Source organism: Acanthaster planci, linkage group LG18 (genome assembly GCF_054643075.1).
Source record: "Acanthaster planci isolate LZ-2023a linkage group LG18, COTS_SCS, whole genome shotgun sequence".
NCBI classification, from domain to species: domain Eukaryota; kingdom Metazoa; phylum Echinodermata; class Asteroidea; order Valvatida; family Acanthasteridae; genus Acanthaster; species Acanthaster planci.
The window spans coordinates 4,423,172-4,435,703 of NC_141794.1; the positions used below are offsets into that span (position 1 = coordinate 4,423,172).

Sequence of the window (12,532 nt, forward strand, 5' to 3'; positions counted from 1 at the left end):
ACTTATCCTGCAAAACATGGCGTCCCCCATCTGACTGACATCACCCAAGCACCGCTGCGCCAAGGGAGGCGCACTCTGGCATACACACTCGATGAATTTTCCACCGACTTTATCTCCATCGTATTCATCATTTGCATGACGATGTGGACGTCCTTAGTGGACAGAAAGGTGTCGCGTGGATCCCGCAATCTTGAGGCTATTCAGCCTTAAGTTGAGTACCTCAAGGCCCAAATAAAGTCATTTTTCCCTACAGGGTGCTCACCCCGTGCCATGAACCAAACACTCAGCTGGGGGTGATGGATGGGGGTCTCGACGAACATTCCTGAATGTGACATGACTTCAAGAGTCACCAAGAAATGCAGAGTTAACGACAATTGTTTACGGAAGCAAGTCCACTTAATTTGATATATATCACAATGAACTGTTTAAAAAATTGATGTCATTGGCCAAAAGAATTAGTTCATATTTAGCACAAATGAGTGGAAGGGCATATATTATTAACATGGACTGATACGGTTTTCTGCAGTTGTTCTTTATATCATTCACTGAGGGCATGACAAGACACCGTAAATAAAACGCGACACGACACGACAGGTCGATCTGACTAGGCACGCCGCTGCAACGGCCTGGAATGACAGAGCACATGCAAACACGTCAGGACACATCAGGGTGACATAAGACACTAAAGGAAGAATGCAACACGACATGGCTCAACACCACCACAACGCTGAAACTTTTAAGCTATACGGAGATCGTCACAGGTCCCAGGCCTAGCCCTTCTGGTGTGGCCGAATGCAACCCGGACGCTCTTCCTACATGTACAAGACCTAGGAGAGCCAAGGACTAAGGAAAGTGTTTCAGTGCTATCGGATCAACATTTGGTACAACGTATTCGTGATACGTGACGAAACTTTCCACTGGTATCAGACAAGACACACGACCCTCATTTCTGACGAGTTTCAAAATCCATGTACTGAACTGAAATTCCATAAGCGTAGTGCGATCTGTGACTTCAAAAGGCATATCGGAACACACTCAAAAAAAGTTGTGTTACTTTGCCAAAGCCAAATTCTATGATTGAAGTGAAACAAGCTCTCTTCTTCATTTACGCCTTTCATCGTCGCGTACGTCAAAATAAACCGTATATATCACCACCAAAGAGGCACGTGCAATATCCCACACCAATATATTATCTTGTCATGAAGACAGTGAGAAAAAGTACAAATGGATGGGAGCTGGACCCAAGCAGTTTAAAGTCCGCGTTGCTATCGGCGGCACGCGCCGCTCGCCCACCCACGCTCCGGGATTTTAGTTACACGGTGAGAATCCGTCTTCCAACAGTCTTGCAACTCAGCGATGTCGCTGTTGTTGTGGCACCGTTACATTATAAAAGCAAGCAAACTTGAAGGTCGCTGAGGAAGCAAATGAGAGGGAATTGGAGGGGAAAGTTTGCTGGAAAATAAAGTAGTAAATACATTTCGGAGCACGCGACGCTGATTTGTCCCGCGTCGATGATCCCCGGGTGCATCGGGAGGACCGCATGGGGGGAACACACGGGGAACCAACTATGCGACCCCACCGACCCGATCTAATTTGGCCGGCCAAATTTGGTGAAGGCGCACCGCTGGGCACACGCCCGGGTGTCCGCTCGCCTCCGTCCATATTTGGGCATTTCAGAGTCGATTCTCCAGCACGGAAGGCTGCGATGATGCGTGTTTTATTGAGAACTGGGGTTGCTTGAAACCAGAAAGTGCACGCCAACGACGAAATACCCGTAATGCGAGGTGGAGAGCGCACCAGGACGTTTATTTATCCTTTTCGGTGTTGGAATTCGCCAAAATGTTTCCACTTTCACCTGAATTCTTTCACACTTTACTCAAGACATTCTTGACATTTTGGCAAAGAAAAGTGCAACGAAGACAGGCTCACGAGCTGTTTTGACCGCGGCGAATCATTTAGCAGGAGCGTGTTTGTGATGTGTTGCTTGGTGTGGGAAATGGCACTGGGGATATACCGCACAATTATTCTGCAGTCGTTTACACAACTCGTTAACCCTCAAAGACAACAATCAAATGGCGGAACCGAATCGTGACTAAGCCAATTAGAACCTGTTCTCCACTGTATATGACATTTGCGGCATCGAATCGTCACTGTCCAGGAACAGCTGTCGATCGATTTTTTCTTCAGTTCCTTTCTGTTTATTTTCGATAGGCCTAGGCCCCCTATACATTTTTTCTCAAGACTTTGAATTCTCTCGCTGATATTTCAGTGACTAAGATGCACGGAAAGGAGTGCTGATGCTAACTTTCCGGTTCTTAAACAGCAGCTCTACTTATCTACTTTATCTTATCACCACTGGGAAGATCACTTCAACTCCTAATTTGTAAAGTTAACTCTGTGATTCACACCAAGTGGCCCGTGGAGCTTATTTTACGTCAAAATAGGCTACCTGTACATATATGCAACTGGGAAATCTTTAAAAAAAGACGAAGGCTATACGTTTGACTTTGTTTCTATTTTAAAATAACTCACATAAGAAGCAAAACAACAACACAGGAAGATTCAGAAAGACAAGCACAACAAAAACGACATCTAATGATGCGAAGAAAACGCGCGTGCTTATTGTCCCGGTTATCTAACAAGCAATGCGGTTAGTTAATCAATCATCCTAATTGGCAACTATCCTTCAAGAAAGGACTCCACAAGTAAAACTTCCAATATGTATTTAGCTGTTCACTCATAAATGAGGTTTGCATCAAATTCAAGGAAAGTAGGCGAAAGAAGCGCACACACAAAGCTTCCTTCATATTCCCAAGAGGTTTAGACAACCAGTGCAAGAAATACCTATATTCGATGGGGGCGAACCCTGTGAGGATCTTCTCTAAGAACACACCGGCTATGGGAATATACCAAGGCTGGTTGTCACTAAACTTGCCCAACCAATTCCCACATTAAGATGTAAATGCAACCGAAAATGTTTACATTAGAAAGAGGGGTCAGATACGAGGTTGGGCGGTTTATTCCGAGTCCTGGTCATGTCAAATCCCTGCACATATAACATCCTTTCCTCATATTTTGCCGTCACACTGCCAATATTTACTGGAAATCTCAAAGACACAGTGGGAAGTCATGCCCCGAGTGGCGAACACTCCAGCAACGATAAATTGGTCATTTGGCCGACATTGGCCATTCAATTTAAAAGGAATGATAACCACCTACCAGCGCACCAAGGAACGCGGTCAGGCTGCCCTGGCATACCAGCCACATGCCCCCGGCCAAAACATCCACAGGAAAAAAATTTAAACCCTGCAAAACAAACTCTGGACTAAAATGCATGAGTTTAGAAATTGAAGACTGGACACCACATGCTTTCTGCTGTCGAACCTTTCTTTTGTGAGATATTCCGAACTGGACACCATTATGAAACCTCTGGGTGAGGTCTTGATCACGTGACGGCAAGTAACCAGTCTGAAGGCAGCCCATCGGACTGCATCGCTATACTCACTCTAGCGAGGTACCGCCCATAATCTTACCCTAAGGACATTGCTCGAACCCCGAAGCCATTTTGAGTGTTTTGATGGACTTTCCATGCACGCCGTTTCATCATGACGATTTCCCAAAGCTCGAAGAAATGGAGAGCTGTTGGGTGGGGGGGTTGTTCACGTTAACTATTACTACTCGGAGAGGAAATACTACTCGGAGAGGAGCTACATCTACATGTACATAAAATGTACTATCCCGCGCTCCACGCCATAAACCCAGCAGACCTTCCGCGCGCTTCAACAGACAACGGAAAGGTCACGACACAGAAGTTTCCCGAACCACACAAGTTTTAAACGGGACAGAGGATGAGCCGCGAATAAAAGACTGCTTTGGTCCTTTCACGGAAACTGTAACTGACTCGGTCCCATAAAACGCCACGTTTTCCCGTTGAAGAGTCACGAACAACGCCGCATGGTCAGCCCCTTGTGCGGCCGAAGATGGCCGGAGGGTTCGCAGCCAAAGCAGAAGGTTAGCCCACGACTTGCAGCTTATTATTTCTGGCCTCTCCTTGCAACCCGAAAGAATGACGCCCCCTGTGCAAAGAGGTACAATTTGGGTCTCCTGCGCGGTCAAGCCTTGAATACGATATCCTGAAATATATGTCTTTCGTAGTCCAAACGGCGCCTCATGCTTCAAAAATGTAAACATTCAGGCTGCTTTCCCACACTCAGCACCGGTCAATGCCTTCCATCACGCCGCCAGATTGCAACATCTTCCTCAAAGCAAACGGTGGTTTCTTATCTTTATTTGCCTTATACCATATAGCTAACAAAATTTCGATCAACAAAGACTATCGACATACAACCTTCATCTAGTCTGCTCTCAATTGATACATGCCAGCCTTTCGATGCATGGTTTCCATAAAGATGGTGACAACTAGTAGAGGCTCAGGAGCTGGCAAAGATGTCACTTTGAAATTATGTCATGAGCTAAAAGACGCTCTTTTTAATCAACCAGGAAGCAAAACAGTATGGCTCTGACAAACAAGTATAAAATGATCTAAATTTCAATTTGCAGTTAACCGTTAGCATTCAAAATGCAAGCTTTGTAATAGTGATGAACGTCGAGGTATTAACCTCTTTGGTATAACCTTAATCTGATCGGTAGGATTTTAAAAAACAATGGGATGAGAGGGTTTTGAATGGCGTTACCTGATTCTTCGTGTAGGATTTAACTTGTCGTCTGATAGGCTGTTCGCTGTTACTGCGGTTTCACCTGTATAACAAGTGGAAATGTTTCCATGAGAAATCTGCCACCTGTGGTCAGCGAGTGACTGAAAGCGGTAAACACCTCTGTTGTCATACATACATGGATTGGTATTTCAAGAAATGTTGATACACTTGCCATGGGATCGTGGATCTTGAAGCTTCGGATAAGAGTATTATACGGGTTTTGCAGGCGGGTTCTGCAGTGGGGGCATGCCTGTATGGGGCCAACGCGGCACAGGCTTGGACTTGTTGGGGTTGGGGGTAAATGCTAATCTAGAAGGCCACGTTAATCCGAGCTTATCCGGGATTACACGCCAAAAGGGGTTGGCTGCGATAATGCACCGCTGATTACAGAATTAGCAGACTATGTTAAGAGTTGTCTCACAGCGATTCAGTGATGAGATAAATGAGTGCTGCACTGAACCGCTTTCCAATTTCCGTCACGAAATGTGAGTCTTGCAATCTTTCACAAGCTGATGGTCTCAAGGACAGAACTGAACATTTTTGTCGAACCACAACACTGGGAAAGACGGAAATGATGATACACAACCAGAAAGATCAAACATAATTATATTAGGGGCCTAGACAAATATTCAAAGCATTACGAACAAAATTACATCTACCAAAGTCTGGTGTTCAGTGAAAAGTGTCAGTGGTTCCTGACGGATTTTCATTATAGCGTACAGCAATATTTGCACAACTTTCGAAGTTATATGCACATATGCGCATGAACACATTCACAACGCAAAATCCGCACATATCTCAGTAGATCTTGTTCGCAGAATTTAACAACATATTTAACATACACATTGTGATCTGTTACATGGTGTGGTGTCACACTATTTAGGGTTCCAAACCTTACTTTCATTTTCTAAATGCTGCTTACAACATTTAAGTATAATAATCAGAATTTTAAATTAATCAAAACAATAAATTGGCATTAATTTGTATTTGACTTTTGTTGGGTCACTTTTATTTTAACTCTCATTTGCCCAAAATGAAAGTTTTACCTCACTTTCAATTCAAGATGGCCGATACAGGAATAGTCTATTGAGTCTAACAATTACTATGATCTTTCGTGAAAAAGGGACCAACTGGAATACGGAGAAATTCTGTAAGGGTGTAACCCTTATGGTAAGGGAAATTCACGCAATAACAATTTAAATGACCTTTTTTAGACCTGATGTTTTCCTTCGCAGAGTTAAAAACAAACCTCTTCCCGAATTACAGACAATTACGGTACGCTCGATAAAGATTACAGCTTGAGACTTGCAAATCTTGGATTAGTTCTTGAGATGAGGCAACCATGGGGTCTGTTCTTTTAACGACATACTGAAGGGAATTGATGAGGCAAAGGGCTGACAAGAGGCAAATTATATCCTGGCTAAAAGTCTAGAGTCTGAAGAAAGAACGAGGACCATGAGGGAATTAAGAGATACAATACAAACCTTGTGGTCGGCTGCGCTGTAGTTCAACTGAGAGGGCCTTTACAAAGCGGTGCAACTGACCAACAGGCTCTATAGACCACATCATGGTACAATAAAACTGGCACAAGTAACAAGACGAGAAGTAGTCTGGATACCAGAACTGATGATTCTGAATACTCTTCGAATTAAGGGTCCGGTATCACGCAATGTCCACGTGACCAAGACTGGAGGACTTCCTCCAGTTTTTCGGAAATAGCTGAAATATTCCGAAGTCCGTCTATATATTCGGCATGTTCGGATGGTACCGTTGATGTTCGGTAATTCCCGGCCGGGTAGGTCGGCTAGCTGTTGAACGTAAACTTCCGTATCCTAATGGCAGCTGTTCATCCTACAATATTTGACTTTTATACACTGAAATCGAAGGTCGCCTTGGCCGAAATGCCAAGTGAAATGAAGAATATAACTGAATAGCCTGAAGCATGCTCTCAGTGGGGATAAACTTGCAGTATTGCCCACTGGATATAGGAAAAGCCTCATTTTTGAGATGTTGCCACAAATCGAAAACATCCGGGCTCTCAACTTCTGACCCTTGACCCTTGCGTCATATCTATCTATATCCGTGGGTGATGCCTGACCTAATGTTTTTATCAAGAGTCATCAGGGAATCTTTGGGCAAGGAACCAGACCAGACAAGAAGTTCTGCACACCAGTATTCTCCAACCACGAGAGAAGTTGAGAACTTAACACGCATAGCATTGTTCAAAAAAGGGAATTTTATATATCAGAATTTATTGCTTGTTATATTTAAAATGAACATCCACTCGTGTCGCACGACTTGGCCCAATGGCGAATTATGACTAGCAGTCTAATAATAATAAAAATAATAATGTTACCCATTCCTGAAACCATTCTCAGCTCCCTGGAGAGTCTGTTCTGCTTTCCACTAGTGTTCATGTGCACTCAATGAAATAAATATGAAATATCTTATGTAAAAAGGAAGCTGTGTATGTAAAAAAAAACGAGGTAGGCCTAAGTTCTTTACAAAGTGTCATCTCAGGATCTGACCCGACCCGTCAGATCCAGGGACGAATGGTTCTGAGCCCAGAGGTTCGGCGAGCTTCGCGTCACAGAAGCTCACACGTCCGAAAAACATCCAGCATTCAAGGTTCAACGTTCGACCGGTTGTTGGCACGGATATTCCTTGATAAAAAAAATTTGATACGCCGCGAAGGGAGAAATCAGATATATTCATTGATTAGACGGGTGTACAGACATTCAGGTCGGACATTAAGAAGTTGTGCTGTCTAACTCGGTGCCGAGAGACTTTCTTTTTCTTGAGGGTAGACCGAAATATGATTATCGAAACATGTCTGCCGGTGAGTGCTTATTCACTACAAAACTCAAACGGGTGAATACATGTTTCTGTATAAACTTCTTCACCAGATGGGTTAAGCATGACTTTTAAAAATAGGGAGAAAATTCCGACTCAGTCACTCCAGGGACGACATTCGGTCTGGATATTTACTTCAAGAGGGCGGTGTATTCTTAGTGACCTCCGACCTTTACTGAAAGGCTCAGGCCGCCGGAAATGGCCCGATTTAATCAACTTCAGCTCCATATGACAATTGGCCGTGACGAGTTATTTATCCCGCCAGCAAAATCATTGACAGCAGCAAGTTAATGATAAAAACAGGGGTGGGTTGCTTTCGGGAAAGCAAACTGCTAACTCTTCCAACCTGCCCCTTGCTCCTGATAATTGGAGGCATTGTTGAGCAGAGACCTGGCGAATTGAAAGCCGCATGTGGTCGATTGTTCGCCGATGGGCTTTCCAGAGTTTCGTTTCGATTTTCGGACAATGGAACTCACAGAGTCCCTAGCCAACAAAATGACTAAAACACCTCACCTTGCACATTTTACGACCCCCCTGTGACCACGCGAAATTCGAAATTTCACCCCATATCATTTCATATGAGTTTTGGCTGAATTTCATCTGTCGTTTCAGCTGGATATACAAACGGCTCCTGTCTTCTGCTCTACGCTGGGTGAGACTGCGCAGTGTGATTTCTCATTGGCACGCCACTGCAGGGGTCCGGGGACCCGAATGGGTCAGGTCTGAGGCAGGACAAGCATGTAAATCACAGTACCTCGAAATCTACAATTTGTTGGAATAACCTTGCCACGGATATTTTGTAGAGCAAAGCCGTTTATCACTACTTTTCAGTTGTGTTAAACAATGACAAATATAAGCATTGTAGTATAAAGGAGTTCGTACAGACAACCGAGTACGAGATTCGTGCACAGTCAAAGCCCCTCTATATGTCGACTAGTGCGAAACAATTCTTTTCTGAACACAGTAATTTCAAAACTAAATGCTTTCTTAACGCATCTGGCATAATCTTTACACAAATATTACGCCAGATGAACGGAAAAGACCTGCAACAGGTGGACAGGGGAACAAATTATGCAGTGTTACACAAGAACTTGAATGGGAGAAACTACGGCATTTCACGGACGCTGAGGGTCAAAATAATCAAATGAACCAAAGTTAACCTTAAACAACAAATTTCATAAATTGTCAAATAGCCTGGAAAATGTAAGTACGTTTTGACTTGATTAATTCGCTGCTTGTTAACTCTGATTTTACGACTACCTTGTACAAAATGTCGGAAGGGGTACTGTGTTCCTCCGTATAATACATTCTTGTGTGCAGAGAGCAAAGTTCTTTGGTTCTATCTGCTCCTGAGGGGAATTAATTTGTGAAGTACGTCCTTTTCAACGTACCGGTAACACTTTTATACGTGATAACAGTGCTCAACTAGAGGAATGGGAGATAGATGAAATAAGACAGAGGCGTGGCTTAGTTTGTTTGAGGCTAATTTGATGTATATTTTCCAACCAGACTTGTGGTTCAAAAATGGGATGTAGGCGAACTCGTCATTTTATTGCTAGGTAATTCTGACACCTGCCAATAACCATACACTGTGGCGCCGCCAGACGACTAAGGGCGACAAGTAACGCCAATAATGGCTGCCGACTGCCCGAGAGTTTCCGTGGTCAGTTATTGACGACATAAAGGTCACTGCAGCCCTCTGCTACGTTGGCTCGCCCTCGCCGCCGTCGTGACTGGTCGCACGAGCGGCACGCGACAGAATTTGATTTGAGGCCCGTCTCGAGTGGCGACTGACTCCCTCCGATACTGCAAGTAAGAGAATTCCAAAGGGGTGTAGTGCGCTGTGCATCTATACGAGATTTACACACGTCGTCGAGAATCGGTGTCTGACTTAAGTGTTTGTAAAATCGAGTCAGCATATCGCCCCTAACCTTCATCAGTCGGTCTGAACAGGTTGGAGTCATTTACTTACAAGCAACCAAGTAATCAGGTCGGTATAAAGAGTGCCTATCAATCAAGGAGATTCGATTGATTATTTGAACAGATTTAAGTAAATGCCAATGGTGACTGAAGCATCACAACCGGATCTGTCCATGTCACTTTCATGCGTCATATTATTTCTTGGGTAGTCACCAGTCAATAAAACAGATTCAAGTCATTGATTCAGATTCAAAATAAATTCGAACCCAAGCGAAACTGGACATGCTGAAGGCCTCTTTACACGGTGGGATTGATAAAATGAATCAGCCAATCATAAATAATCGATTCAAATGACCTGAATAGAATATCGATTATTAAGTAACACATTCACAGAACCCATGTGATGTGATCGAGGATCCGCGGGGTTCCTTTAGTTCGAACTCCCCACATGGGATGCAAGTGTTACGGCGGAGGGCGCTTCCGTTTTCCATTAAACAATGCTCTTTGCAGACTCAAAGAACAAACACTTCAAGAAAACAAAAAGTTGTCGTTGTCGGTGGAGCTTTTGGACTGTGGCAGTTAAAAGCTTTTAGAAACCCATGAACCGATAGTTGTCATTGCACGCTCGGTGCACTTGCTGCTCACCGCAACGATGCAAAAGGCATCCCGCACCGTATGAGAAAAAAATAACTTTGTCCCTCTCGCGACTACCATTATAATACCAAGGCCGCAATTGCGCCAGCGTAACTAATTCGGTATCGACGGAGGCAGTTGGAGCTTGGGTCGAACTGTGCTGCTATCTTTCGTGGCACGTGCGACCTTGGGAGATCGAAAATGCGCCGATGCGTTACAAATAGCCTCTTTCGCGGGCCTGACTGCTTCATCGTCTGCCCGTCCGAGTTTTCAACAGGAGTTGGCGACATGGCGGTTTCCTCGGACGACTATACGGTTCCGATACAGCAAATAATACCTTGCGGTCTCGTACCGGTAGCTGATTAGAACTCAATCCTCGAGTGAAAAGGCCAATATGTCACAGCTTGGAAGTACTCGAAGTACTTGAAACTTGTGTAGTATGCGAACAAGCGTCTTCATCAGGACGCCTGTATTTTTTCTCCATGTTTACACACGGCCAGACACCACAGAAATGTCTGAACGTATACAAAATACTAAATTATTGTCAAATACAGATACTTTGTCATTCGTCAAGCTGTTTTGTCACTAAAAATAAATTAATCTGCAAAAAGCAATATGACAATGAAATTGGTAGTACGTAAACAAACCATCTCAATATCGCAGCTGTTCACCGATCGGAAAGGCGTCGCTCCGTTGAACCGAATCTACATTCTGTGCTGAGATACCAACATAATAATGAACAGCTTTTTAACGGGAATAAAAACTTGACCTCCTGAAATCTGATCTCGATCATCTCACAGAGATATAGTTGCAACCCAGCCACTGGCTTGACGAGTTGTAATCATTTTAGATGTACATTAACTTCTCGGGGTATTATAATTTAATAGTCCGCGTTCCTGACTGTAGCACATGACCCGCTATTAGAGCAACGTATTTGCATATTAAAAACCTGGTTTCCATATCGACGCAAGAAACGCAGGGAGCAACGCAATCAGGACGCAAACGACAACGCAGAAAGATGGGAACACGTCAAACGAAGGTGTCGCTGACAACGCAGGCAAACGCAAACCAGCCCGCGAACGATAGGCAAAGTTAAGGCCAGGTTCAGCTTTGCCGACTGTCTGCGTCGAGTACAGCCGTGGTATCGCCATACAAAAACGCATGCTGGCATGACCGGCGTGCAACGATGTGCCTCTCGCTGAGTTCCACAAATTTTGCCCATTTTCTCCTTACATACTGCTTACTTATTACCGTCCACCCTAGTGATCGACTAAATAGATGACCGTCAATGAAATGCATGAAACTGGAGTAAAAGTTTGGCATCATGAGGCGGTACAGTCAATCTAAAAGCACATTTTCCGCCAAAAAAATCACGGCGTTTCGGACGCCATTTTGTTTCAGTTTTGGTTGGAATGACGTCATGCATTGTCTCTTCCGTTCGTGTCTGCGTCGCCACGTTTTGCAGACAGTCTGTGTTACAACCGATTATGGAAAACAGGCTTTAGAAATAAGGACACTGACAACAAAGGATAAAGGCCAGGTTTGCAACTTATGTAAACCCAGTGGTTCACCGTCAGGACTACCGTTACCTCTCCATAAAGTGGCATCAACAGGTTGTATATCTGAGAAATTGGCCTATGATGGCTGTCCTTCTGGTGTATTTCTGTGTTTCCATACCGTAGGATGTTTTGAAGGAATCAAAGCACACGTAACTGTGCAAGTCTTGATGGAGATATCCATAACTGCTTTCATTTTTGGTGGTGGTATTAATTATTCAGTGTGATCTTCAATTGAACAGTTTGAAGTGTTTAAAATGATTTTGTGTAGTGTGAGTGAAGAAACCTCTAAACTAATCTCTGTGATTTGGATGCTGTTAAACATCTGTGACAAGTTCAGGAATTCCTTTTTTGGCCATAGACACGGCAACAGCAAAAAATTTTACCTCTCTCGCGCGCCGGTAGCACGGCAATGCGAGGGGCCTCGCGTGCCAAAAATTGGTTGAATACGTGATGTGGATTCTTGGAATGAGACAATCGAACTGGCAGAGATACGGTTGCATATAGTTTCTTTAACATAATCTCAACTATAGGCCTATATGCCCCATCTCCACAGCTCAAGAAAGATTCAGTGGAGGGCCGCAGGCATTTCTTGGACGAGGAAGCCGCAAAAACTCCTGCGAAGCCACGTTCTGGTCACGAGGACACCACGCAAAATAGAGATGCGCACTTTGCGTCCTTTCTCCACGGTGACGTCACCGGCTCAAGGTGGTTTTCGTTTCGGTGGCGCACAGTCATCAGACAGTAATCCCAAATAATGAGTCAGTTCACACCAAACGAGGAGTCTCGTGCACTTTCTTGATGGCGTGCGAGATCTGGTTGTTATTCCTCGGATGTTAACGACTGACGGAGTTT

At 44.2% G+C, this 12,532-nt stretch overlaps 1 protein-coding gene across 11 annotated transcripts in view; it reads right to left on the reverse strand.

Moving 5' to 3' along the window:
• The window catches only part of LOC110978304 (uncharacterized), a 202,026-nt gene that overhangs the window by 66,689 nt on the left and 122,805 nt on the right, over positions 1-12,532 (reverse strand). For all 11 annotated transcript variants that reach the window (XM_087148903.1, XM_087148906.1, XM_087148907.1 and 8 more), the window contains one exon: positions 4,695-4,758. The gene's annotated coding sequence lies outside the window, so the exon portion shown is untranslated. The remainder of the gene's footprint in view (positions 1-4,694; positions 4,759-12,532) is intronic.